The 27,995-nt window shown below is 50.6% G+C and overlaps 1 protein-coding gene across 2 annotated transcripts in view; it reads right to left on the bottom strand.

Moving 5' to 3' along the window:
- Positions 1-27,995, bottom strand: part of FLI1 (Fli-1 proto-oncogene, ETS transcription factor) — an 87,134-nt gene that overhangs the window by 40,770 nt on the left and 18,369 nt on the right. The window lies entirely within an intron of this gene.

Here is a 27,995-nt window from a genome sequence, read left to right as displayed (position 1 = left end):
CAGCTGCCCCGTGCTGGCTGCCACTGCCACCTGCCAGGGGAACCAGAGCCCTTGGGGTCCAGGAACCCCTATGCAAAACCAGGGCTTGCTCTGCTCTGCTTTGCTGGCTGCTGGCTTCGGGTGGGAGCAGCGTTCAGGTTCACTGGACCTCTGCAAACAGTGCAGGAGCTGCTGGGACTGTGGCACCTCACGGGGGCTGTGGCACCTCACGGGGACTGTGACACCTCATGGGGGCTGTGACACCTCACGGGGGCTGTGACACCTCATGGGGGCAGCTTCGCCCCCAGTCCCAGCGAGTCCCCTGCCCACCTGCTGCTCCAAACCCAACTGGTTTGTAGTGGGAACACCTCTGGAGTGGCAGTGAAAGTCTCTGCGTCTCCTTTGGGAGGGTTTGTGTGCTGTTTGTGTTTTGAGGTTGCTGCTGAAGGAGAAGCAGCCAGAGCAGGTCAGAGTTATGGGTGTTCGTGGTGGGGGAAAAAATGCATTACTTTACACTTTTTGTTTATTTTGTGGGAAGTGAAGGGCTGGTGTGTTACCCAACTGTGCATTTCTAGAAATGCTTAAAAACAGGAAATCGTTATCCTTTTTTTTTAAATTATTTTTAATCTTTCCCCCCTCCTTGCTGAAACTCCAAATGTTGACAAAAATTCTGACTATCGATTTCCTCGCGTGGATGTGCTCGGGTTTCCCAAGCGAAGAGTGCCGGGCTCCTGATGGCTTTGGCACAGCCCTGCCTGACTCAAAGTGCATCTGGCAAGGGCTGCCTGCTCTGGAGGAGCTCGTTAACCACACACAACACAGCTGCCTTTATGAGTGGCAGGGCAGAAACTGAAGGAGGAACCTCCCGCACTGAAAGCAGCCCTCACTTTAATGTGAGCTGATGGAGCGGACTCCAAAACAAAGCTACAGACTCACCTCCTCTGGGCACTGAGCACTCAAAAGCCACCCAGCAGCGGTGTGTGGGCAGCAGAGGGTCACTGAACACACACAGCTGCTGTGTGCTAACCCCCGTGCTCAACATTCACAGGGCACAGCCTGAACCAGGAGCTCTTAAAAATAATAAATTATTGCTCTCCACCCCTCCCCAGTAGCTGTTTCGGAGGTTTGTTTTGTAAATTCTTCTATAAGCAGGGAGGGACACAGAAATTCAGAAAGCTTAGAGAAGTGCAACTCCTGCAGTGACACGAGAATCTAAGCACAAATCAGACACCACCAGGCTCGTGATACAATCACAAAAAACGTCAATAACTCAGAGTCTGCTGGGTCAACACGAAAATCCTCCTCAGTCTGAAGTTAACCCACTTAGAGAGAGTCAGGCCAGTGCTGTGCCCTCACAAAAATCAGCTTTTTTCTGTCTCTGGTCTCAGTCCCCATCACAAACCCAAATAAGCTGAAGTGGCCTGGAATTGGAGTGGGCCTGACTAAGCCTGAACTCAGAGGAACCCTCGAACATCTGCACCAGTCCTGCTGAAGCTCCAGCATTTGCTGCAATTCGTGATCAGCCTCTCACTCTGGTCACAGCCCTCAAACAGCAAAAGGGAGGGGTTTACCCCACACTGCCCAGTGGTGGTTGGGGAAGGGAGGTCACGGAGCTCACGCTGTGTTCAACCTTTCCAGCAGCTTTTCCTGGGTGGATTCAGAACCTTTCAAAAACACCCCTCCCTTTTTCAGCTTAGAGTAAGGGAGGGAGCAGATTGTGTGAGAAACCCCTCAGAGGGCTGGGATTATCTCCAGGCTGCAAATATTGCCTGTGCAGGAAGGTACAAGAACAAGAGATGGTTCATTCTTCCCATCAGAGATCAGGATTTGCTGCTCCTCTGATTCACTGAGGTCAGGATGCCAGGCACAGGTTCCCAAAAGATGCGTTTTCTGCAGGCTTCTGCTTCCTCCCAGTACAAAAGTGACAGCTTCCCTACCTGAGGTGCTGGGTGAACCCCACACCGGGCTGCTGGACTGGCTTAGGGCCCTCTAGACCCAGTCTCAGCTGGGCAGAGACAAGGAAAATGTGACTACAGATTCATCAGATAAAGATTCTGAATGTTTGGATTTGGAGATCTACAGTCTAAAAACATACACAAAATTGGAGGTTTTTTAGGGATACAACATCTGGGAAAATAACTACAATGACAGTTATCCCACAAAATCAGTGTGAGAGGTTGCTCACAAGATTTTTACTGGAACTTCATCAGGATTTAGGCAGGGGTTGGAGGGTCCTTCTGAATTCAAGCTTAGTCAGGCACTCAATTTCAGGCTGCTTTTTCTGCCTAAAGCCATTTTTCTTCTGAAGAAAGGTTCTGGTGGTAAAGAAATTGGAAAGCAGGGATCTCTCTGGCTGTCCCAAAAAACCCCAAACCCAACAACACCCCACAGGATCAATGGCTGGGGCTGCACCAAGTACAACTCTTTACACACACAAGCAAGTACATCCTGCTCTGTGACAGTGTGTGACAGAGAACTTCCTCAGATAAGAATCTTCCTTGAAAGACAAAGTGGCCGCTCAGACCTGCCTGCGTGCAACTGGTGTTAACTGGGACAGCGAGAACCTCACTGGGGCACTGGCACCGAGCTCTGCCTTGTGCTGCTTGAACAGTTTCAGTCCTGAAAACAGGAGAAGAAACCCAAATGCTCCAGCTGCTCGTGGCAGCTCCTGGGCCAGGCGTGGTTTGAGCTAAACCCGAGCACAAAGGCTCAGCCCCAGGGGAGCTGAGCCACCCCAGCAGATGAGGAGAGATAGGGCTGGTGACACCTGCTCAGCTCCAAGAGCACAGCACAAGCAGCGCTGCTGACATGCAAGGGAAGGTGGGTGGCGCTGAGCCAGCCCCGCTGCCGCCGCCTCAGCCCTGTGCCCACATCCAGCTGAGAGAAAAAATATGGGGGCAGGCAGCAGGCAGCCTGTGCGGCCTGGAGACCCCCTGGACAATGTCAGGGCTGCCTGGGACTCGAGCTACCTCTCCTGGAAGGGGCCATGGCTCGGCTTCAGGCTGCAGGGAACGTGTACAACCTTCCCCGTGCTCACTGTGGGGCTCGGCTCCCCAGGGCAGTGCTGGCCAGGCCCAGCTTTGGAGGCCCAGCCTGTTCAGGAGGGGTTCGGCTGAGGCAGAGAGCAGCACCTCCATGAAATACCGAGCTTCTCTCCCCTGGAATCGAGAGCTACTCAGTGTTGGGAGACTGGGAAAACACTCTGAGGTGTCCCAGGTGCCAACATCGCCTGCCCAGACAGGGCACAGCCCGCCAGGGTCCCCCCACGCTGCTGCCTCAGCCTGTGGCCTTGGGCCGGCCAGCCCGGGGCTGAGACAGGGGCTGTGTGTGCTGCTCTGGCATATATGTTACCTAATAGTGCCTCTGGGAATAGGCTGGCCTCAGTTTTTCCAGGCTTTAATCACATTCCTGGCATAAATGTGACCAGTGCCGTCCATGGCAGCTGGCAGCACGTCCAGCTCGCCGGGCAGCCCCAGCCCCAGCCTCCCCAGGGCAGCCCACCAGTGACTGCCACAAGCAAGGCCCCCGAGGAGCTGGCACCCACTCCTGCATCCCTCAGGCAGGAATCTGTGGTGTGGCTCTTATTTATACAGCAGTTTCCAGCTGTGAGAGGGTGAATTTGCAGGTCTGCCTGTACTTGGATGAGCCATCTGGAGCCAGGTCCCAGGTGGGAGTGGGACACGGCGGGAGGGCGCAGTCTGGCTTTGGCCCTGAGGGCAGGAACAGCCAGTCTGGGATTCTGGGGGGGCTGACAAGCCACCAGGGCTTCAAGCAAGGTTTCCTGATCCCTTGCTGTGAAAGGGAGATGACACACACACTTCAGCAAAGGTTTCACTCAGTTAATGAATGGAACAGGGCATTTGAGAAAGGAGAAAGGCCAGGGGAACAAGGGCTGGTGAGGTGAGCAGTGCTGTCACCCCAGGTGTCCCAATAACTGGGCTTATTCCGTGTGCGTGCAATGAGATTTCACTGAACATCAACTTTGAGCTCTCTACATTCACTTTTCTGGCCATAACCACATTTAAAAGGCGTTGCTAAAGATCAAAGCTTCATCCTCCTCCACAAAGGCTGACTTAGAAGAGAAGAGAGTGCCGAGTACCTGAACCATTGCACCATGGAGAGATGACTCCGCCTCTAGACGGGTGGCTGTTTTCTTTCCTTTTTCCCGCCTCCCCAAAATTTCACCACTCCTGGTCCTGAGAGAAAATAACTCCCGAAATACTTTTGTAAAGAGAATGTTGCCAACATAGCCCTGAAGATCCCAGACCTGACAATGCAAAGCACCAAAATCTGAGGTCCAGCAGCCCCACACACAGCCCAGGGTTTGCACTGAGGAGCAACCCTGGAGTAGAGATGACTTTGGCACTGCAGTGTTGCCATTCAGCACTTCTGCTGCCAGCATCTCCTAGAGCACAGAGATAACATCAGGCTTGCAAGAGAATGAGTCAAATAAGAAATTCAAACAGGAGCAGGGTCTGTGCTGCTGATCTTGGGGCAGCACATTAGGATGGACCAGGCACTGGATCGGAGGCAGGAGGACAGAGTGTTGTTCTCATCCCTGCCCTAGATCTTTGGCACAGCCTTCAGGGAGCATCCCTCTCTCTCTCTGCCTTCTTCCTCTCCCCTGTCCTGTGCACACTGCGGGGCACCGAGCCCCAGCGTGCTGCCAGTGGGACACGGACAGGAATCCTTTGGATACACTCTCATATACCCACTCTTTCCTTGCACCTAATCAAACCAAGGATTCCCTCTGCAGCTTTTCCAGACCACTTTTCCTGAGATTTGCTCCTGCTCCTCCACCTTCCTTACAGGATGTGATTGGGGCAGGGACTTGCCAGAACTCCCCCTGGGAAATTGTAATCACGAACATTTGAGTGCCAACAACCACAATCCAATCTTGTGCCTTTCCCAATCCATTTAAGTCCTGCTTAGAAGCTTTTCCGGGCTGCAGCTGGAGATCCTTCATTCCCCCCGGTGAATCCAGCAGGATGAGAGCTGCCACTTCCAAGTGCATTGTTCTTCCCCCTTTTACCCACTTGCAGCATTGCCCAGGGTCCCACAGTGTGCTGTGGGTGGGCTGCTGGGGCTGGGACACCCCAACTGCTGGAATCCCTGCCCCAGGAGGAGGGATGGGAGTAGATGCAGGCTGCTGTCAGGGAACCAGGGAATGGTTTGGGTTGGAAGGGACCTTAAAGCTCATCCCATTCCTCCTCCTGCCAAGGGCAGGGACACCTTCCACTGTCCCAAGGTGCTCCAAGCCCCTTTCCCTGCTGCAGCAGCACTCAGGCTGAAGAAGGCAGCAAACCTTTAACACTGTGCCCAAGTCTCTGCAGAGCTGAGGATTTCTGTGGGCATAAAGGAGGGGGTTCATTTCATTATTTTAGGGCATCCCACACTGCAGGTTTTTGCCCCAGTCTGCACTGGAGACTTGCTCAGAGCCACAGAGCAGGACAGGGACCCGGACAAAGAGCCACCCACTCAGCCCAGGCTGCCTTTCCTTCCCTTTCCTCCCCTTTCCATCCATGCTACTCCATCCAAGGGTAGCCTGGCAGCCTCGGAATGCACCGTAATTCCTTCACAATTCAAATAAATGGGAAACCACAACGTGGTATCTTGTGTTAGGGGGAAACAAAGCAGGAGTCAGAGTAGCAGAAACAGCAAAAACACTGAAAAACACCAAAACTACACTGAAATTAGACAGCTCAAAATTGGGGCAAAATTATTTGGCAAAACTCATAAGGAAAAAAAAAAATGTTCACTATTCCCATCAAATTTCATATCAATTGAGTAAAAGAAGGCTGCTAAAATCAGTGCTCTGTTATTTTCATCTCAAGATCCCCAAAAGCAGCCTTGAAAAATATGAACCATTCTTCTGTACTTCACTTCTCAGAAAAGCACTTTACTTCAGGCGCAATTTCATAGGATCTGGACCGATTACTTTTTTCCTCAGTCTAGACTCCACATTAATGGTTTCAAGGCCTATTTGGGTTTGTTTCCAGCCAACTGGGAATAACCAGGTGACAGTTTCTCCTTCCCAGCGAGTTGCTGCATTAAGGATATTGATAAGGAGACTTAAACCAGGTCTGGAGCTGTGGGAAATCCCCAGGAGAAGCCTCTGTGAGGTCTCAGCACAGGCCCAGGAACAGAGGTGGAATTAAAAAAGGACCTGCCCAAATTACCTCTGTGGCCCCTTGACCTCTGGAAGGTAAATGTGGTGAAAGCTGAGGCTGGAGGGTCCATCCCATCACACACATCCCGAAATCCTGGAGCATGCTGCAGCTCTTCCTTCAGAGCACGAGCAGCAGCAGCAGCAGTGCCTGGAGCAGGGGACAGCCCTGTCAGTCCCCAGCTGGCTCATCCCATCCCCGGGCTGTGGACAGGGAATTCCCTGAGCGCTCCTGCCTTCCCCAGTGCTTCCCACCCTGCTGGGACTGACACTGGGGTGAGGTGGGTATCCATTGGGACAAACCACAGCTCCTGGCTGCCGTTCCCAGAGAATTCCCTGGCTTCTGTTCCCTGCCCGGTTCTGCCAGCCAGGACACGTGAGAGGATTCAGGATGAGGGTAGAATGTGAAACCTGTCCCAGGTGCTGGAAGCTTTGCCTTGGGCATGGCTTGGGCCAGGTTTCTTATCCTGGCAGTTCATTTCACTGAATCACTGGGAATCTGGGATCTGATAAAAGCCAGGAAATGGCTCTGCCTGGGATGGACAAGTCCTGAGGTGGAGATTTTCCCAGGAGCCTGAAGTGACACAGATCATGAAAAGATTCGCCTGCATGGATGACCCAGCCTGGCCTGCTCAGGCTGAGGACTGTATGATCCCACAAGATCTTTTCCAAGCCGTGCCATGTTCCCAGAAAATCAATCGGTTTTTGCCAGGTATTAACACTCCCCACAGCCACTTTCCTGTGCTTGTATCACCACTCCTCTCTGCCCTCAGCTTTTCTCCTCCAAAGCTGTTCCCCTTCTCCCTGAGACTGACACTGTTGGGTCACAGCTTTCCAGGGCTGAGCTCCCAAATCCACCCAGCTCTAGCTCACCTTCCTTTTGATTTAATTTCTTTTTCCCCTCATGCTTTTAAAATAATTGCCTTGCTCCGAGCAGATGTGTTTGTAAACAGAGACACATGGGCCTAACTGTGAACATGCACCCTTCAGTAAATATTATTGTAGCATTTTTATGGTCTTCTCTGCTGAAGGAACAGGGAGGGAAACTGCAAGATGGTTTCAGAGCCTGGCTTGCTGACAAACCCCAACTATCCCAGAGCACAAATGCAGAAATGCTGTGCTGACCTCAGCTCTGTCCTGGAGCACCCAGTGCCTGGCCCCTCGCCTTGATGTGTTGCCAGAGGCTCTTCCCAGTGGCAAATATTCCATCGGGACTCTGCAGACTGACCCAGCACTCTGTGTCAGGAAGGCTGAGCTCACTCCGAGCTGCATCTGCTGTTGCACTGGTGTCACCTTTTCCCTCAAAGCAGAGCTTCTGGGGGGTGTTTTCATTTGTGTCACAAACTGAGACTGGGTCTTGTTTCCAACACACAGAAATAAATTGAAGCTTTTCAATAGAAATGATTTGCCCTGGGAAGGAAAACAACAAATGGAGAAACCCAGAAGTACTGGGGGTTTGTCACGAGAGAAGATCTGTCCCATCTCTGGGCCTGCTCCCAGGCTGCCTTGGAAAGGACAGAGAGTAGCCTGAGGGAATAGGTGCAAACCACAAAACCTTATCTTTTCTCTTTGGGTTCCTACTGCCAGAGCACTGGAAAGTGCAAAAAGAGCGTTGTCCCAGGAATTCGAGGGCTGGGAGGTGGCAGCTTGGGGAGACACAAATATTTCAGGTTGTGACTCACGGCTCCAGCAGTGCCCATTCATTATTTTTATTCCACTTTGATACCATTGTCCCCGTTACATTCACAACCCCGCTGCCGTATCCTGTTTTGTTCCCTGCCACCATTCCCTGCACAATCGCAGGAAGCCCATCAGGAAGCGGCCATCGGGGGCTGTTTTGTTTCCATCCGCAGAGAACAAAACAAGCTCCTCCAGCCCAAGATGACTTATCCCAGGCTGAGGAAAAACAACAGCATGAAAGGATCCCGGCAGCATCTCCAGGAGCGAGCGCTGCTCCCTGGGACAGGAGCCTGGGGCACCTCAGCGCCTCTTGAGGGAATGCTCAGCTGAAAGGAAATAGAAGGAATGGTCCATCTCTGACATCTGCAGTGCGCAGTGAGGGTCTGGGCACCCTATCAGGGGGCAAACACAAGCCCAACACCATCCTGCAGCTGAATCCTACACCAGATGTGCCTTGGGTTTTCCAAGGGCTCGAGTCTATTTGTGCCCTGAGCCAGGTTTGGGTTAAATCTGAGTTCGGGGTTTGAGCCCAGAGCTGGGTTTGGGTTAAATCCGAGCTTAGGGTCTCAGTGTCCACGGCATCCAGAGCACAAACTCAGGGTTTGGGCCCAGAGCAGGTTACTTGGGCTGGGTCAAGGCTGCATCACAGGGAGCCCAGAGATGAGAGGAGAGGGGGGAGGTGGTCCAGGGCTCACAGGAATCTGTCTGTTCCCCAAGAAGCACATGCAAGCTCCTGATACAGCACCGGGAGTCTGATCTCTGCCTCTGGGCCAGACAAATGGTTCTGATGGGGATGGCCAGGTCCTGAGGGTGAGATTTCCAAGGAGCCTGAAGTCACACAAATCCCATGCCCATTCACAGGAGCTGGGAGCCACAGTGCCTTGAATCCCTCTCAAATACCAGGTTTAAATCTCGTGATTGGCCCAGGTTTGCATTTCCCTGCCCCAGGACACACTCAGTGCCCTCGTGCAGCACTCTGCTGGCTCCTGACCCACATCCCAGCTGCTCTCCTGAGCCTGGCAGTGGGGCTGAGGGCTGCCACCCTGCTGGGATGGCACGGATCTGTGTTTTCCTTGCGCACCGAGCCCAGCCCCTGTGGCTCCAGGGACGGGGTTGTTTCTGCCCACGCCTATAGCACAAGCAGAGATTTTGTGAACAAGCCTGCCCGTGGCATTCCAAGGAAAACAGCCCGGCAGGATTACACTGAGATATTTTCTTTGTCAATCTCAATCGAGATATTTGAACAGGAAAACCCAGTTTACACCAGTGGAAGTTCCCAGGGGCTTTTGATTTCCTTACGAAGGAACGCTGAGGTTTTAACTGTGGTGCAAGAGAAAGGTCCTGGAAGGATTCAGGAGTTGCCATCACTCCTATGTCTTGGACAAAAAGGCTGAATCCTGGCACCTGGGCTGGAACCCAAAGTGAACATTGCAGTACAGAAAGGAGTTGACAAGGTGCTGTTCTTCCTCCTGGTATCAAACACGGCAGAGCAAACACCACCCCAGGAACAGTTCCAGGGAGCTGCAGCAGGGAACGAGCCTCTGCTGAGTAACTGGAGTGAAGCTTTTGCTGAGGACAAACATTCCCACTAAATAAACACATCCAAGGCCTTCTCTGGTGTTACATCTGCAAGAACCAGGCTTGAATCAGAAAGAATCTACAAGAACCAGGCAGTGAGTGCTGGCTCCTGGCTCACCCAGCAGCAGATGTGAGAGTAAAGATGAAAAAAGGGCTTTTACACAACTGTATTAATGTCCCCATGCCTCAGTTTCCCTGTCTGTGTGATGCTGCCCCCAAAATGCTCAGATTTTGTAAAACCATCCCCTGTCCTTGGAGAAAGAGGCTGCAGAATTGACAAGTGTTTTCACAGGGGTAGGATTGATAGACAAAGCAAAACTGACTTTCTTCTGAGACTGAGCACAAAACCCTCACCAAAATCCCTTATCAGCGACCATTAACAGAAAGTCTGTTGGCTTTATCAGCGTGGTCCTGAGAAGGGCTTTGAGCCTGGCTCACATAAATGAGGTCCCTTGCCACCTCGAGTAATCCCACAATCTCAGAATGGTCCAAGTCTGTGCCCAGGGATAGTTCTCTACCCCTGGGAGATGCAATGGCTGGTGCAGCAGGGCCCGTGGATGAGCCCCTGGCAGGGATTTTGGATGTTGTGCTGCAGGGAGGGCAGGCAGGAGCTGCAGGAGAGGCTCCTGGTGAGTTTGGGAGGGGCTGGGAGCCAAATCCCAGCCCAGGCCCCACTCAGTGCTGGGGCTTTGGCCAGGTCACTCAGCTCTGCATCCTCCCCTGGGCTGGAGGTGAGGCTAAAAATGTGTACCCAAGGGCCAGCTTGGGGCTGATTCTGCAGGTTTCTGTCATCCCCAGTGCCTTTGCTCAGACCTCTGTGGGATTCCCGTTATCCCTCAGCAGGTCCCCCCCGTACAGTCAGTGTGATGGGTTTGTTCTGGCCTGTTTTGCTGGATTTTAAATGAAAATCCTTAGCTCTGAGTTGATAACTGAAGTGGGGAGCTGTCAGGTTTTGTCACAGCAATGATGCCAAAAGACAAAGCCACCATCTCAGGGGTGCCCTGCAGACACACCTGAGGCTGTTCAGGAATTTTGCAGTGGGGGAACCAACACAGAGCCACCAAACACTGCTCCAAGGCACTGCATCAGGATAACTAAACCAAGACTAAACCCCAGCCCCCCAAAAAAGCTTTCTCTCCTATAGGGCAGATCTACCTTTCCCCCCTGCACTTTGGGGTGTTTCCTGAGGTGACTGCAGGGTGTTTTCCTTTTGCTGGAGAGTTTCTTACATTCAGGCCATGCTCAGTAACATAAATAAGAAGCAGAACCCTCAGCACATCTCCACGTTCTCAGCAGAGCTGATAGGGCTGCTCTTATCTGCAGCAGGGCAGGTTCCCCGAGCAGTGCTGAAAAGCCTTTTATCAGATGCAAGGTAAGGAGAGCTCTCTCTGAGATACAGCTCTGCAGCTCTGGCAGAAAAGTGGGGCTTCTGACTGAACCTCCTCTGGTTCTGTTTAGTGCTGGGGTGAAGGAGCAGGACAAGGTCCTGTTTGTGGGGCTGGCAAGACAGGGCTGCTCCTTGGCCTTCCCAAAACAACTCCCTGCTCCCTGAGCCAGAGGAAAGCCCTGTCAGAAATGGCTTAACGATCTTCTAATATTTCCCTGCAATTAAAGGGCACATCTGTCTCGCAGACCCCGTCCTCCTTCACTAAAGCACAGACATGAACTAAACAGTCTGTCCTGTCGGGCCAGGGGTAACAAAGGGGCCCATTCATAACGCAGCACTCGGCCACTTTGTGTGTGTGAAGTGAAGGAGAGTTTGCATTCGGAGAATAACCTGTGCTGGAGCGAGCAAGAGACTTCTGCTCTCATAAATCAACCAGCTTTCGCTGCTAATAACCCGGCCTGCTCCCCAGTCCTGCCTGCAAGGAGCAGCAGCCACCCTGCAGAGACCCAGCTCTGCCTGCAGGGCTCGAGGGAGAATCTGCTGGCTGTGAAAACTCTCCGGGGGATTAAAAGAATTGGTGTCAATTTGGGTTTTTTAAGGCATGGAGGAGAAGGGGCTCTCCCAGCCCAAGGAATCTGGGGGTCACCTCAGCAGCCTGAGCTGTGTCCCTCCCTGGGTTGGCATTTCACACTGTCCCTTCTCTCACAGCCAGGGCTGGTCCTGCTCTTGGCTCAGCAGGAGAATGGGAGCACTGCAGAGCAAACCAGACCAAACCAGAGCAAACCAAACCACACCAGAGCAAACCAGAGCAAACCAAACCAAACCGGAACAAACCAGACCAAAAAAAACCAAACCAAACCAGACCAAAAAAGACCAAACCAAACCGTACCAAAAAAGACCAAACCAGACCAAATCAGACCAAACCAGACCAAATCAGACCAAACCAGACCAGACCAGACCAAAAAAGACCAAACCAAACCAGACCACACCAAACCAGACCAAACCAAACCAGACCAAATCAGACCAAAAAAACCCAAACCAAACCACACCAAACCAGACCAAAAAAGACCAAACCAGACCAAACCAAAGCAGACCAAACCAAACCAGACCAAACCAACCCAACAACCAACCATCCCTCAAACATCCTGATTTTAGTGAAACCGAGGGTTTAAAACCAAAGAAAATCAATTGAGGCACACCTTGGCAAAGTCCCAAACCCAGCCCGTGTTTTGCCCTGCCTAAGAGTTTCGGGCAGTCCCTGCAGGTTTATCCAGATGCACTGTTTAACATTAATTTGGAAATGCCTTGGGAATGGGCTCTTAGGGGTTTTTTTCTCTTTTCTGAGCCTGACACCTTGGTCATGGGCTGTGTCTCTGTCTCTTAGTGCTGTCCCCATACAAACAAATAAAGTTCACACCTCAGCATACCTCATTTCCTCAGCTTTCAAGCAAGCAGGAAATGGCCAGGAAGCGCCCACAAGATGGTCCTGTGGTTTCAGTGCTACAGTGACATTTGGGAAATGGGCGCTCGTTTACCATCTCGGCAGCAAAGCTCTTTGCTCAGCTCTAGCCAAAGTTTTCTGTGCAAAATGAGGGGTAAAAAGGGTGTCAAGGCCACGGGGTAAGAGATGGACAAGCCTAGAATGTGGTGGGAGATCCTTGTTTTATCCTGAGGAAATTCTGGAGGCTGGGGGAAAATTGTCAATCCTGGTGTTGGACACAAGGTCAAAACGATTATCCAGAGAATTCCACCTTAAATTAACCAGAGTTTGTTTTGGATAGTCCGAGTGTTTCTTTGCAGCTTTAACCTTTCCAGTTTCCTTAAAATATTGCAATTGGTTTCCAGCTAAAGTGGAGTTTCAAAGGAAAACTTGAAAAACTTGAGAAGGCACCAAGCAGGGCGTTCAGCAGCCTGTCAGACCTCAGCCTTCCCAGGGAGCAGGAGGCCTTGGATCAGTTTGCATCTTTCTGAGGAAAAGGCACCACGTAGCAAAAGGTCAGGCTGTACCTCACAGGAATCTCCTGTGCACATCCCTGCTACAAACACGGTGAGTTCTGTCACAGCCCTTGGGGACAGGGCCAAACCAAGGCTCCCTAGGGCAGCACAGCCAGTGGGAGCTTTGCCTTTGGGGTGATGTGTGACCTTTGCCTTTGGGATGATGTGTGACCTTCCCTGCAGCTCTTTGTGTGTTTGTGTGCTTTGTGTGAATGCAAGAATGAGTCCAGCTCACACAGCATCTGTCCTGGAAAACTTTCAATATCCAAGCGGTTGTCACCTGTAGACTCTTAATTATATTTGAAATAATTTACACAAACACCTAAAGAACACACAACCACTCTGCCTCACTGCTCTGCAGTAACAGGGAAATTGGTTTACAATGATTTTTTAAAGAATATTCTTCTTTGAGCATTTCTCTCTGTTCCTGTGGACAGCAGCAGAGGGATCAGCTGGGCCCTGGTTCCTTTGGATGCTTAGAAATAATTTAAGAATTTATTTCATTTTTGGCTCTGACTGATGCCATTTGACTGCACAGGTACCTCAAAATCAGTAACATTTGGCAATTTGATATCATGGTGACTAAAAGTACACCAGATTCTTATCCTGGAAGGACAATGGAGCTCTCAGGGAGACCAAAGGAAAAGTGGATCCTCCTGGGATGCCTGACACAGGCTGGCCTGGGCAGCTCTGGGAAGCCTGAGTTGTGTTTTCTGGGGTTTGATTTTTCTCTCAGCACTCAGGCAGCTCCGTGGGGCTCCTGTGAAGGCACCAGTTCGCCCTGGTTTGGGAAGGTCCCACAGGAACATCCAGGGGAAGGAGCAGGAGTGCCTCATGGCAGGTCTGACACTCACCCTCCTCATCAGCATCCTCTGAGAGTGAGACCTCAGCAGTTCAGCAGCGCCTCCCTGGGAGCTGCCCTGCCTGTTCCTGGGGCTCTGAGGTGATGGTGCTGAAGGAATTTCTCTTCCATGGGGACAACAAAGAGATCCCAAACATTGCTTCAGGTGGTGTTTATAGGGTGGGCAGTAAGAAAATCAGTCTCTCACACAGAACAAAGCTTTGAAAGGATCTGGGGCCTGTTTGGGGACTTGCTGACAAAACACCTGATGGAGCTACTGCAAAATAGGGGGAAGAGGGAAAATGGGTAAAGCACTTCAAAATTAGAATCCCGGAGTCACAGAATGGTTTGGGATGGATGGGAACTCAAAGCCCATCCAGTGCCACCCCTGCCATGGGCGGGGACACCTTCCACTGTCCCAGGTTGCTCCAAGCCCCAATGTCCAGCCTGGCCTGGGACACTGCCAGGGATGTGGGGAGGAATAGGCTGGAAATAGGAGTCAGCTTCTGGGGCAAAAGCCTCTATTTGTCACATTTTAATTATGCAGATAAATGCAGGTTTGGGGGAGCAGCGGCTGTGGAGATCACGGCCAGATCATTTTACATATCCTACACTGGTATCATTACAGATGTTTTACTGTCCCCTCCTCCTTGTCCACGCCACCCCAGACAGAACACGTTTGGCCAGGGCACCTCATGACCAACCAGGGAAACAATTTTTTCCGTGTCATCAAGGAAAAATGTTAGTGGGTGTTGTTAAACGTGTCAAAATATTGCCTGCCTCTCTCTCACATGCTAAAGGTCACCTTTAGGGGCAGATTTCACACTGCTTTTCTCATCTCTTTTCTGTGGCACGCAGTCACAGGAGGCCCAGAGACATCACTCACTGGGGGTCACACAGCACAACTGCAGCAAAATCGGGCTGAGAGCATAAGAATTTGGGTTCTCAGGGCACTGCCTCAGGTGTGCTGAGCCACAGTGGGATGTGTAAACAAGGGGTTTTCTTCTGGGGCATCTTCGAAGGAGAAAATCTGAATCAGGCAAGCAAATCCATTTTATCCTTAATTTAAAGCTTTTCAAATCCTGCTCTCTACCTTCAGTCAGTTCATATGAAATAGCATGGAGGTGAAGTCTCAGTCAGCCAGAACAGGGCCAGAACATTCTGTCTCTGTTTCATTCATCAGGTCTTTTTCTCCCCAGCCTTGCCTGCAATTCCCATTTCCTTCCTTGCCCCTCACACCAAACAGCTCCGTTGCACACACCCACTCTGCCTCACTGCTTTGCAGTCACAGGGAAATTGGTTTACAATGATCTTTCTATAGAATATTCTGTTTCTGAGCATTTCTCTCTGTTCCTGTGGACAGCAGCAAAGGGATCAGCTGGGCCCTGGTTCCTTCCCCAGTGGGGCAGTTTCAGTCTGTCCATGACCTCCTGAGAAATTCCCTTCCCATTTTCTCATAGAAACTGAAGGAACAATTTATAATTTCTGTAGTTTCATAAAGATGGGATTGACTCTCTGATTAGAACCAACCACAAAGATCCAAACTTAGTAAGTCTGGGCAATGCAAATCTGGGTTTGCTTTTCACTTTGGGAAGGAACTGCTAAACACTCAAACAGCACCGTATCTTCTTTGGACGTGCCCGAGTTATCTTTAATGTATGACCCTAAGTTTTTAGCTCAACTTGGGTAGAAAGCCTAAGCCAAGTATTTAGAACCCAGGCTTTCAGTTTATTCTATTTAGCAAAAAGGATGTTGCCAACACTATTAAAAAAAAAAAAAAAATTAGTGGTTTGAATGAAATTGCTGAGTTAAAAATTCTGCAGTTGCAGGAACTTTCAGTCTGGTTCTCTAAAGACTTAATTCATACATGAGGATCCAGGGCCCTCCCCTCAGCTTGTTTCCTTTCTCCCTGAGGTATTTGTGTGATTAACAAGCAGATGGAAGTGTGAGTTTTGCTTTCATTTTCACTAAAATAAAAAATCCATTTAAAACACAAAATTCAGTAAATATCAGGCATAAAGCAAGCCACGAGGAGTTTGCATTGCTGCTTCTCTTCATTCAGGTTTTATTGTGCTTGACTTCCCTTGACAGTCAAAATGAAGAATGGGTATGAATTGAAATATCCTGGGATGGAAATGTGTATGAATGTGACAAACTGTGGCATAGAAACTCTGAATGGTTTGAGCTGGGAGACCTTAAAAATCATCCAGTGCCACCCCTGCCGTGGGCAGGGACACCTTCCACTGTCCCAGACTGCTCCAAGCCCCATCCAGCCTGGCCTGGGACACTGCCAGGGATGGGAAGTGAGTATTAAAATGCAATTAGGTAATGAAGTGTAATTAATTTAAGTGTATACAGACATTCAGGTCAGCTCATCTCAACAGCACGAGAATTTACCATTTTGCTGCCCTGAATTCTTTCTGTACAGAATATTCCTGGTTCATTCAGGATGAACACTCAGCTCAGTGGCACAAACCCCAGAGTGCCTGATTTTAGGCAGAAAAAGCTGTTTCCACTCGAGCACCGAGCGGGGGACGTGTATGTGGCTGTGTGGATTCAGTCACACCCTCAGCCAGACACAAACCCTGTGCAAGCTGCAGAAAGAACAACAGGAAATGGCCGGGGGTATTTATAGCAGGATTGTGTTTATCCTGAAGTGATGTTCTGCACAGATTATGATGAAGCTTTTCGTGGGAGAGGACACAGCTTGTGTCAGCTGGAGGTTTGCAGGCACTTCACCCCGTGTGCTCCTGCCAGACTCCCTCATCCCCCTCGGCCTTTTCCAGCTTTGCTGAGCACCAGGAGTCCCCACCACCCCCCTCCCAGGAGCCCTGGTAACCACCAGGGTTGGCCCAAAACTTGGTTTCTGCAGGTTTGCAAATCGCCCCTGAGATGGCACGAGACACAAATGCCCTCTGACACATCAGTGTCCTGCATCGCTGGGAAATGCAGGCCCTGCTGCAACTGCACAGAAGTGCTTCTCACGTTTTGGGTCCTGTTAACAAAGAAACTGGTGGCACAAAATGCCTTTTACCAGAGCCCAGCTCTCCAGCACAGATGACTCCTCCCCTGCAATTCTCTTTGGGGAATCGTTTCTCTGACATTTATTTCCAAATGGTTTATTGAAGCACCTCCCCATTTATCCCTTTCTCGAGGGGAAGCATCCAGCAAAAAGTAGTAATTTTCAAGGACAGATCATCCCCACATCCCCAGCCTCACCTTTGCCATCTCTCTCTGATTTGAGCATGCAAAGAGACTTGTTCTAATTCATTCCCATCATCTAAATTTCCCTGAAGAGGCAAAAAAACCCCAAATAAGGGAGATGATGTAGATAGTGCAGCAACTCAATATCTCTGTGGGGTAAAGAGCCCTCCACCCTCCCACACAACCTTTGCAAGCACACGTCCATCCCTGCAGAGCAGTTTATCTCAGCCACAGATGCGGAATGGGGAACACTAAAACAATAATGATAAAAAAGTGGAACTCGAGCAGCAAAAAACCTGCTATTACTTCATTGTCAGAACAGTTTTTCCTTATCTGAGTCACATCTCCTGAGGTTTGTTCAACTCATGAGCGCTCAGCTCATTTCTCTGTTTACACCCCATGATATCTGAAAACCTTGATTAAAAGCAATCAGAAAAATCCATCATATGACACCGAGACCGTTTGCAGCCTGTGACAGTTACTAGCAAATGTTAACCTTTCCTCTGAGAAAACAGAAGGAAATCCTGCTTTAATTTAGGCTTTCAAACATCATCCCCCTCTATCTCCGCAGTAAATCAGAGCATCTCCACGAGGCCATTGTTTGCAAATATAATAAGTCCCGGGTTTGTGTGTTTAAAAAACAAACAGCGAGAGCAAAGCATCAGGAAGTGCCCGTGAATGGGAGCTGCAGCTCGGGACGGGCGCATTAATTACTGCAATTGAGCCGATGCCCCGTGAATGCCGCGCGAGGCATTATCAGTGCTATTAGAGCTTCATTAGGGCGGCAGCGAGCACGAGCGGCTCCCCGGGCTCATTTGCATCCCGTTCTGACAGGTGCTGCTCCAGGTGTCCCATTGTCATCCCGAATTAATAAACACGGTGCGAGCCCCGCTCCTTTATCGGCTGGGTGAGAGAGGGGGAACAGAGACGGGGGCGGAACAGCGCCAGATGAGCTGACCTCATCTCCCCAAAAGGCTCCTGCTGGGGCTGTGCCGGGGTTGGTTTGGAAAGGATGAGCTCGTACCTGTCAGAGAGCTCCCGTCCCCCCCGGAGTGGGCGGCTGGGGCAGGGCTAACGCTGGCCCCGGCTCTGCCCCAGGGATCCCTCCCCCATCCAACAAATCAGTGGGGCTGGTTCACCCCCAGGTGTGTCTGGTTTGGATCCTGCTCAGATCTCCTGTTTAAAGTCATCCTCGGCCACCCCTGACTCCACAGGTTCTACCCGAGCCTCCCTCGCCAGTTCATCACTCACAGACTAAAATTAGAACCCCAAAGCCATCCTGCTGCTGGTTTTCACACTTCTGTTCATGACAGATGCTGATGATCCTTAGCAGGATCACGGCAAACCATGAAAGGCTTTGCTTTCCAGTCCCATGCTTTCATTGAACATAATCGAACATGGAATTGTATTTATAATTGGTTTGTCCAACTTTTTAGGATCTCATTTTGAGCTCTTCTCTGCAATCTTAAGAAACTCAATTATATTAAATAAAAGTTGATATGCAGTCAGAGTGTAATTCAGGCTTTCCAGATGAAAACCAAATACCACCAGAGCTGGCAGCAGCACTGCTGTGTCACCCAGCATCCCTCTCTCCATCCTTCTGCCGTCGATTGGCCCCACACTGTCCTTTTTATTGCTTCCCTTCTGTATTCCCTGATTTCCCAGAGCCTCCCTGGCCATGTGGTGTCCAGGTCCCATTGCTTCTGGCTCGTGCACTCCCATCACTCTGGGTGTTCATGGTGGGCCCAGCTCAGTGACAGGGGACTCCGACTGCGCTGGCCTTGGTGGCTGCTGTCACCTGGCCGATGGCTCCCACCAGCTCCTCACACTCCTCGGGGCTCTCCTGGCAAGCAGGGAATGCATTCAGCCTCATCTCAGGGCTGCCCTCCGTGCCTTTGGGGGGTGCCAAAGCTTCATTGAGTCTGCAATTTTTTGTCTGTATAAAAATACAAACTCCAGGCTGCCCTCATTTCCTTCACTGAGGTAACAATTGAAGCTCCTGCTGTTTATGTGCAAAGGATATTCCTGAATTTCCTAATATTCCAGAAATTCATCCCACCCTGCCTCAACCAGGGGGAGGAAAGCTGGACTTCATGGCACCTTTCTCAGCCCCTGCACTAACAAATGTCCTTGACCTTGTGAGATATGGAGCACTTTCCTAAAGCACACTGCTTTATGTCCAGACAAGCAGGTGAATGACCTCATCAGGGGACCAGCTCCTCTATGCTTCAGGTTGCCTCCCTGGCTCCCCTTTTTATTTACCCTGGGCATCTTTTTATACGACTTGGGCATCTTTCCATGTACCTTGTGCATCTTTTTATTTTTGACCTGCATCTTTTTATTTAGGATCTGCATCTTTCTGTTTAGCTTGTGCATCTTTTTATATAACTTCAGCACCTTTTCATTTGCCTTCTGCATCTTTTTGTTTAGCCTGTGCATCCTTTCTCTCCAGACGATGAAGCACCAGCCTCTCACCCCTGCACTCAGGGTTTCCACTCCTGCACCACCCCCGCAGCCAACCAAGGCTCTGAGCTTGCTCAGAAAGCAAAACTCATTTCAGCTGCATTTTTTTCACCCCTTTGTCTTTTAAGAATCAGCTCGCCACAAATGGCACTCGCTAAATGACTGGCCGGGCAGACACAAAGGTGCAGCAGAGGGGGAAAGGCCCCGTCAGGTGCTGCAGAAGAGCCCCCGGTTCTATGGAGCATTGAGAGACAAGAGCTGTTTCTTGTTATTGCAGCCTCTCGGGAAAATTTGCCTGCCACGTAGCCGAGTGTGATCTGGAAGCAGATCTGCACCTGTCCCAGCAGCCCGAAATCAAACAATAACAGCACTGAGAGAGCCACGGGCACGGCAAAGGGAGCTGTGCTGCTCTGCTGCTCTCGGGTTCTGGTCACCACATCATCAGAGCGTGGCTTTTCTGTGCTCCCCACACTCCTCACGCACCTCTCTGCCCAGGAAAAGCGGCTGACGCAGCCTTTGCATCTCTGATTGTCAGGACTGGAAAGAGAAGAAGTGTCCTGGGAGGGGCAGGGCTCAGCAGGCAGTGCTGCCTCCATCCCACGGGATTCTGGACACGCTGCGGGATGCGCTCCCACCCTCCCTGCTCGGGCTGGAGGGCTGGGACTGCACAAGGTGTCCCCCGAGGTTCCTGTTACTGCATGGGTTTGGGTTGTAGGGCTGCAGAGCACAGGCTGCTTCTCGCTGTGTTTCACAAGTACCAGAGCACTTCGTGCCCTATAAATAGTTCTTTCCTTTCCTGGTTTCAAAAGCCGCAATTCTTGCATCCAGCTGCTTTGAACTGGATTTCAGAGAGATTTTCTGCTGACATTTCAGGCACCTGCACGTTCTTTATCCAGGGCTTACGAAACTCTTTGTGGAGATTTGTCACTTCTCAGCTTTACCTCAGAAGAGCATTTGCCGTTATTATTTTACAATTAGGAAAATCAAGGCACAGAAACCTCTAATGATTTGCTCCGGGTTTCTGGGTGAGGAGGAGGAATAAAGCCAAGGAGACTCCACTTGCAGGGTTTGATTCAACACAAAGTTGAGAGTTTTTAAAGAGGGCCACGTGAGCTGATTGTTATCTGCTGAGCAGAGCAGATACCAGCTGAGAGATCTCTCCTTATTATCTTCTCACTAAATAATAGATGTCTGATTAGGATCTCATATGCTAAGAAAACTTTGTCACAGATAATGTCAGGTTTCTGAACATGTTCTCTTCTAGAAGTATCCTCATCTCCATAACCCTGTAACTAAGTCATAACAGAGGGTGACTATCCAAGGGCAGCTCTTGGACACGATTCCTGGGGAAATTCCCACCCCCAACTCAGGATGAGCAACCCTCAAGTTGCCCCTGTGCAAATACACCCCGGGGGATGGCTCCTGTTCCAAACAGCTCAAGGAATGGGCAGGCAGGAGACGAAAAGGAATGACCAGGCCTGAGAGTTCATTGGCTTCTCGAGACTGCACAAAAAGTCACTGACAGAGCCAGGAAGGAACATCAAGTGTCCTGGATTTGTGTTTTGAGACCTTGGCACAGGGTGCCCGGAGCAGCTGTGGCTGCCCCATCCCTGGAAGTGTCCAAGGCCAGGCTCGGAGCAGCCTGGTCTCATGGAAGGTGTCCCTGCCCACAGCAGAGGGTGGAACAAGGTGGTTTTTAAGGTGCCTCCCACCCACCCCATGCAGTGGGGTGATACACAAAATTAGCATTGCCTGAGACTGAGACATTTTTCAGCTGTTTGCCCAACTCCACCACTTTACCCTGCTGTTTGTACAGGGGGAGGGCACAACCACCCTCCTTCAGTCCCCTGGAGCCGATGACACTCCAGAGCCCTTTGTTTACTCAGGGAATTGCCCTGTGTGCACCAAGCCTGCAGTGCCCACAGCACCTGCATCAGACCCTGCTGCACTTGCAGGTACCCCAAACACCCGGGCAGGGTGAGAGGAGCCTGAGGAGGACACGAAGCACTGATGGAAACGTGAGGGACCACAGAGTGGTTCTTGTGTGGTAGGAGAGGCTGTGAAAGCAGCACACACCTCGTGGAGGCTCAGCTCAACCAGAACGGAGCCCTCGGGACCTGAAAACAGCTGAGGTCATGACCTGGGTGAGGAGAGGCCTTGGTGGCACTGGGAGAATGGTCTGTAGGACTTGGAGGGATTTCCCTCCGCAGCCAGCTCCCTCTCTGCTCCTCTGCCACCCCGACCTGTTCCATTCACGTTTCCCCTCTCTGCTGGAGTGCACACACCTTCCACATCCCACATTTCCCAAAGGTTTGCCCGGCCACCTGAGCTCCCCCAGCCTGGCACAGAGCTGCACGTGGTGACCAAAGGGCTGCTCACAAGGTGGGGTTTCTGTGGCTTAGGGTTATGTTAATTAATGAATTCTCTTTTATTTTTGGAAGCCTGCAGCTGTTAGTTTTGAAACGACAGAACCTCGCGCTGCAAAGGGTAAGAAATGGATGAAGAAAGAGAGAATCAGAGCAGGGTCCTGAGCCTGTGCTGGCTGCTGGGTTTTAAACACATCAAGTCTGGCTTATGCAAGAAGCCATCTGGTATTTAGACCCTGCTGAAACTCTGGCTGTGCTCTGCGTCTGGATCCACGGAGCAGCTCCACAGGCACACATGGACTCTGCTGCCTCCTCCTCCTCCAGGGACCTTGCTGCAAACCCCTGGAAGCCCTGTGGGGCTTCACCCCCTGCCTCCTCCTCTGGAATGGCCTTTGGTTCATGGGAAAACATTCCTGGATTCTCCAAAGCCACATTGCAAATATGGGCAAGACCCCAGAGGATGGGAACTGCGCCCATCTCCCAGGACAGGCAGAAGGCTGTGGGACACTGATGAAGGACAGTGATGGGAACACCACTGATCTCCCTGTCCATGACATGGCACTGCAGGATGGGCCTGCACTGAGATCTCTGCTGCTCTTGAACAGAGCCAAAGTCATTCCCAGCTTGGGAGAGCATCGCTGCAACCAGACCCGAGCAGGCAGGGAGGGAACAGAGGGTTTGCTGAGTGCCACAGAGGAGAAGCTGAGGTATAGAGAGGTGAAGTGCCTGAGATCCTACAGAGGCACAACAAGTGACTGAGCCAGGCTGGGCACTGCTGACACGAAGACTGCCGTCAATTAACAGCACAGACTTTTCTGATTCACCAGAAGTTAAAAAAACCGAAGCATCCCAATCCCGGGATTGCATCAGGAGGGTCCTTCCAGCCAAGCCCTGAGAACAACGTGGGCCACTCCAGGGATGCTGAGAAAAGGCAAATTCAGATGGGATCGGGTGCAGCTGAGGGCTAAGGAACAACCAGGAGAAAGAAGGGATCATAAGGGTTTTGTTTATCCCAGCAAAACCAAGAGGGAGGTACAGCAGTGGTCTGGAAATGCACTGGGGACAGAAGTCCAGGGAAGGGAAAGTGCTGCATGAGAAAGGCGTGAATCAGTCGTGAGCAAATGCCAGCCCCAGTCAGAAGAAAGCATTCAAACCTCAGAAGGAAGAAGTTACAGAATTCCTGTTCAATGGGGAGCAGTGGGGGTGGAAAGAAAATCCATCCTTTACGGAAACCTTGGAGAATTTGGGAAAGGAATGACAGCACGTGGTCCTGTCTGACAGCACAGTGGAGCCCAAGAACTGCTCCCACTCTGGAGTTCAAATTAAGTGCCTTAACTTTTCTTCACTGCTCAGGAATTTCGAGGAAGACTCTCCTGTTACACAAGCCCAGAGCACGCTGGTCTCTAGGCACTGCTGCAGCACAGATAATTCCTCACACTAACGACCAACCATAATTACATCCTTCCTGCAGCACAGATGACATAGGAGAACACCAAAACTGGGGAGCAGGGAGCAAACTGCAAGTTTATTCCAACCATTCCTGACCAGCCTGTGTCCTGTGAGGATGAGAACACGTCTGCTCTCGGATGCCGTGGTGCAAGTCCCGAGGATTTATTGCAAGTGAGCTTGAACTTCAGGGCATTGCTTTCCCTTTCTGAAGGGGATGAACTCTGTCCCTCTGTTAAAACCTTTGCCTGCTGCTCTGGGGCTGCTGTGGAGGGAAAGGATTCCTTTGTAAAGCTGGGTTTGGGATGTCTTGTGGAAACCAGCAAAGGGGAGAGCCAAATTTAATGCTGACAGACAGAAAATGTTGTCCCTGGCAGGAACGAGTTTGGGTTTGGAGTTAAAAGTGGGTTCACACTTTTCCTGCCACAAAAAGGATCGTATCTGCATGTTGAGTAAGGGTTTTACACAGCCTCCCACACTCTGCCCCACTCCAGAGGATCTCATTGCCAAGGGCAGCACAGGGGAAAGGCCGCAGCAAAGTCCTGTCCTGCATCTTCTCTGTCCAGTTCCTGGGTGGGTAAGGACACTTTTCCTTCTGGACCTGCCCATGCTCCTGCTGCCCTTTCTGCAGCCCAGACTGTGCACAGAGGCAGGGCAGGAGCTGGAGCTGGGCCCAAGCCATCGCATTTCTCCCCTCGGGTCCTGGAGACATCCCGGATTTCCAGCACAATCCGAGTATCCCCGGGGAATTCACCATCGCTGGGGTACAACGTGGCACACATTAAACTTACACACACTCGTCTGGCAGGAAATTGGATTCAGGAGAAATGTGTGCAATTCAAAGCACCCCAGACCCTGATCAGACACTCAGTGCTCTTTGTCCCTCTCCTGGGCTCCTTCCTTCCCCTGTCACTGAAGCTGTTAAAGACAACTTTGGTAATATTTGCAGGATGAGAGTCCTGGCCTAACAAATCACTCCAGTGAGTGCTTGTCTTAAAGCCTGGTTGGTTCTAACAAAGTCAGATGGATGAGTTTAGAAATATCAGCAAAATATAAATATTTGTGCGGTGGAAAGATATACATGGGCATATTAGAGCTAATTAAGGAAGGCTGTTACATCTTGTGTCATGCGAATTCTGCTTTCGGTTGGGAGTGTCACCAGCACAAAAATTGTCCCTGCTGCAGCAAAGTGGCCCTGAAGGACCTCTGGCTGCCCAGACTGGTCTGGATCCTCAGTGGCCTCAGAGACACCCACAGCAGCTGCTCAAAGCAGCTCTCAGGCTTTTGGGATCAATGCTGAAGGGATCTGTCCCCTTTCAGCTCGTACTGTATCAATCCTTTCTGCCTCTGGTGATTTTTCAGTGGTAAAACCATGGGAGGTGTTTAAAATCCACCAGTCCCAGGGCAATTCTGATGCCAGGAACTTGTGAACAGAACCTTTGCCTCTCTGCTGGTGCCTTGCTGAGTGAGCAGATGCTTCCTGCATTTCATGTCCTGGCTGTTTTGCCTTTTTCCCTTTGCCTGCTTGGATTTGGGGCTCTTGTTCCATCTGTGTGCCAGGGTTCTCCTTGATGGCAACCTCTGGGGACAGCTCCCAAAATACAGGAATTAATCATAGAGCCACGGCTTCTGGTTCTAATCAGGAGTCAGAGCTGCAACACAACCCTCACAGACAAATTCTCAGGGTTTAATAGGGATTAAATCAATGGAGTTTTTATGGAAATTGAGTTGTACTGGACCGAAATTATTCCATAAGGAGAACACAGCAGAAAAGGCGAAACTTCCTTGATCTTCCCCAGGATTTTACAGCAAGGAAATAATTTTCTGATGCCCTTTGCTGGGCAACCCAAAGTGATTTGATTGAAAGTGACATATTTGACTGCAAAGGTGCATGAGAACACCTCAAAGCAGTGCACAGAAACCTGCAGAAAGGCAGTTCTGTAGGGGGGAATGACGTTCATTCTTTTCCTGGATTAAAGTAATGCAGATCTTGCTGCTCCCTTAGTCTTGGGTGAGCAGGGCTCCCTGGAAACTCTGCCTGCTTGTCCCTGGATGCGGTGCAGGAATCCTCTGCTGCCTCAGCCTGGTGTAACCAGTGCCTTGCTCTGGCCACCCTCCCACCCCACAGACACAAACCCATGTTCAGGAAAGAGCCAAGCCCAGAATCTCCCATCCTATTCCACATTCTGCCGTTCCTGATGGTTTGAATAAAGGAACCTTGGATTTCAGCTGCCTGCTCTGGGCAGGCTGAGCTGGCACATTCCCTTTGCCCCCACACTCTGGTGGCCAGGGGGCTGCACAGCCCAATTTCCCTTCTCCTTCCTAACCCTGCTGAGCTCTGGGGTTTGGATGAACAGATAAAATCTAAGCATGAACTCCTCACACTGATTTCAGTGGGAATTTGCAGATATCCAGTGTCTATTCCTCAGAATCAGGCCCGGCCTTGCTCTGAGCTCTGCACTCACATCAACTCCACACTTCTCCAGTGGATTTCGGTTGTGTTTGAAGGATTTTTATAGGCATTTACTGAGTCCTGCTCTGAGCTCGTGTTCCTCTGTCTGAACAGGAAAACAAGGGATTCTTGTCAGTCAAATGAACAAGAACCTGGGATTTTTCTGAAGAAAAGGCCTCAGCTCTGAGCTGTGGGGTTATAAAGGGATGGAGCATCTCAGCAGAACAGCCGGGAAAAAGGACTTTCCCAAGGAAAAGGATCCTCCCTGCAGGGCAGAATTTGGATTTTGCATCCACGGGCTGTTTCTTGTGTGGATGGCAGGACTGAGGGAGAACTGCAGCCCCTCACAGCTGAGGGAAAACCAGTGCAAGAAGAGGGTAATTGCCCTTGAGTGTGGTGGTTTGAAAATGATCCAAATTAAAATATATTGTAACATGCAGGGCTGCCAGTTCCAGCGTGTGCCAGGGCAGTGACTGTGCCTGTGCGACCTTTTTGGGGAGCATTTCCACCAGTGGCCCACACATTTCAGGACACAAATTCCCAGGCTCAGGTATCAAAGTTCACACCACCAGCCTGAGCAAATCACTGAGACCTCAACACCCGATCTTTGCTTGGGCAGGACATTAAAAATCCCACATCTCCAGCAGCACACTGAGCCTTTGGGTGAAGAGTTTCCCTTTCTGCTTCATTACATTTTAGCCACTAAAAGCTGCCGGTGGTGGCAGCTCTCCCAGTGGTTTCCTTTCAGCAGCACCAAGGTCTTGCCCGTGTGCAGCTGGCAGAGATGAAGAGGGCACTGGAACTGCGGGCAGAGAAAATACAAGGCAAAGGTTGGATGGGGAGAGTGTGTGGAGTCCCGAGGAGATTGGGAACAGGAGCAGCAGAGGAGTTACAGTTTCCTTTGTTCTGTTGAAAGGAAAAAGGAAACACATCAGGAAACCAGACTGTGGAGCACAGGAAGTCTCACTCTGGCTGATAAAAAGGAACTGATGTGAGGTTGGTTCAGATGCAGTTATAAGTCAATCAAGCTTGGAACAACAAGAAGAGATATTCAGAAGAAACCAGAGAGCCAAATTCTGCACTTAGCTGTAAAAAGAGTATTTTAACCCCTCCTAATCTTTCCCTTATCTTCTTTTTTTTTGAAGAAAGGCTGCTATAAAAAGCCATTCAAATAAGCATTTTCTCATCATACAGAAGTCGGTTTCCTGAACTCACCACACCTTCCCCTGACCCCACCATACCTTACTCCAGTTTCTTTCTTTCACTCATCAACCAACTTAAAAAACTGTATTCTTGCTGATTTATCTCTTCCCCTCAGATCAAAACCAGCAGTATTAAGAAGGGCAGTTTTTTGCTGAATGAGGAATCAGCAGATGAGTAATGAGAGGCTCTGCTGCCCGCTGGGTTATTTTTCACTGCCTCTGGATGATTGACAAGGATGGTAACGTTCAGTTCCTGGGTGTGCAGCTTTGGCAGGCTGGGCTTAAGGCTTTCTAATTTATTTTAATTGTTTCTGACTCCTTCACAGCCCTGGTGGAGTCCTGGGTTGGTCGATGCTGTAAGAACAAGGACCAGATAAATGCAAATAAAGGAGGAGGCTTCTCCAGGATACTTCCTCTCCTGAGCTGTGTTTCTTACTGGATTTTGGTGAAAAATCAAGAAAAGAAAGAATGCTGGCTACGCAGGAAGGGTATTTTCTGTACAGCATCCTGAAGAGAAGCAGTGGCTGGGATTTTGCGCAAGCCCTGTGTGATTGAACCTTCCTCCTCTATTTCCCCTGCTCCTGGTCAGGGTGTTATTCCTAAATTTTGCCTTTGGAGAAGCAAGAGGTTTGTCAGGAGAGCCTGAACCTCCAGCACCCAGTGCTGCACATCCCTTTGGGTTAGGGCTCTGAAGGAAAAGCTTCTGGTGGAGGAGGAGGAGGAGGAGGAGGAGGAGGGAGGCACCGTTTGTGGTAAGTTCAGCACCAGAGCCAGGTTTCCAGGTGGGTGTTACTGGTGGGGAGATACACATCAGTAATTATGTGGCCTGGTAATGAGAGGAAGGAAGAAAACAAGCAGAAAATGCATCAACATCTTGAAGGCTTTGATACCTGCGACTCAGCAGAGCCGATCAGGCACTGTCCTGTCACACACGGTGCTGTTCATACAATTTTTAGAGTGATAAAGGCACCCAAGACTTGGGTCCACCTCAGACAAATGATTCCCAATGGAGGCAGAAACCCACATTTGGGGCTGGTATTTTGTCTGTATTTCAAGCCCAGCTATAAAAGTGCAGCCACAGCCTTGTCTGAAAGCGTTTGTTGGCTCAGAAGGTGTCCTTGGGCCTCAGCCAGGGTTGTGTGACGGCCCCCAGGCAGCTCTTTTTGGGTGCCAGAGCTTCATGTGCATGGGGCACGTGTGTTCAGGTGTGCACCAGAGCACAGGAGAGGCACAGGC

This window comes from Aphelocoma coerulescens, chromosome 24 (genome assembly GCF_041296385.1).
Source record: "Aphelocoma coerulescens isolate FSJ_1873_10779 chromosome 24, UR_Acoe_1.0, whole genome shotgun sequence".
In the NCBI taxonomy this organism is placed as follows: Eukaryota; Metazoa; Chordata; class Aves; order Passeriformes; family Corvidae; genus Aphelocoma; species Aphelocoma coerulescens.
The sequence above is the reverse complement of the archived record's forward strand: the minus strand, read 5'-3'. Positions and strand labels throughout refer to the sequence as shown.